This window comes from Corvus brachyrhynchos, unplaced genomic scaffold, assembly GCF_000691975.1.
Source record: "Corvus brachyrhynchos isolate BGI_N302 unplaced genomic scaffold, ASM69197v1 scaffold258, whole genome shotgun sequence".
NCBI lineage: Eukaryota > Metazoa > Chordata > Aves > Passeriformes > Corvidae > Corvus > Corvus brachyrhynchos.
In genome coordinates, this window is record NW_008240122.1 from 5,062,903 (window position 1) to 5,064,175 (window position 1,273).

A 1,273-nucleotide genomic window follows, 5' to 3' on the forward strand; every position below is an offset into this window, starting at 1 on the left:
GGGGGTCCGGGTGGGCGACAAGGTGTCTGTGAGCCAGCAGCGTGTCCTGTGGCCAGGGAGGCCGGCGGTGTCCTGAGGTGCACTGGGATGAGCACTGCCAGCCCCTCTGTTCAGCCCTGGTGAGGCACACCTGGAGCGCTGTGTCCAGTTCTGGGCTCCCCAGTACAAGAGAGACATGGAGCTGCTGGAGCACGTCCAGTGGAGAGTAACAAAGATGGTTAAGGGACTGGAATATCTCTCTTACCAGGAAAGGCTGAGGGAGCTGGGCTTGGTCAATCTCAAAAAGAGAAAACTGAGAGGGCACCTTATCAACGTATGCAAGTGTGTGCATATATATATATACACATATATTATGTACTTACACAGTGTATACAAAGGGGGGGGGTGCCAAGAGGATGGAGCCAGGTTCTGCTCAAGTGGTGCTCAGCAAAAGGACAAGAGGAAATAGGCAGAAACTGATGTACAGAAAGCTCCATCTGAACAAGAAACAGCCTGTTCAGGTGACTGAGCATGGAACATTGTCCAGAGAGGTTGTGGACTCTCCATCAATGAAGATATTGAAGAACTGCCTGGATGCAATCCTGTGCCATGTTCTCTAGGGTGACCCTGCTTGAGCAGGGGAGCTTGGATCAGATGTCCCTTGCAACCTAACCCATTCTGGGTGCTGTGGGGTCTCGACAACCCCGGCCTTTGATCCAGAGAACTCCCTCCCAGAGGATGCATTGGAGGGATGCCCTCCAATGCCGTGGGCAGAACCGAGAAGGAAGGCAATGGCGGAGCTGGTGGCAGTGAGGGCCAGCGTGTGTCCTGCTCCTAGGGCAGTCCCCGGCCACCCCTACTCCAGATGCTTCCCTCTAGCCCCATCCACAAAGGACTGCCGTGTTTCCTGCCCTGCTGCTCGAGTGGGAACTGCTGTGCCCCCTCCCCGGTGCCCACTGCAGTTAATAAGGTGTGTGCGTTCTGTACTTCCCCTCTCACTACACGCCACACACAGGTCTCGCTGTTTCCATACTCGACGCCTACACAGGCACCGCTCTGGCCTCTTGCAGATCATAACCCCCGAGCAAACCTCGGCCTCGGGGAGCCAGGGGGGGCTTTTGGCCCGTTCCTGACACACCGCCCGGGTGTTTCGTGCCGAAGTTGCTGCTGGAGGGGGGCAGTGGCGGTGGTGATCAACCAGCGGAGAGCCCGGGGTTTCAGGTGACTTCCGAGGGCACCGGCCCGCTCACGCAGGCAGGGAGCGAGGTACCACACCCGCCGTACCGCGACAAGC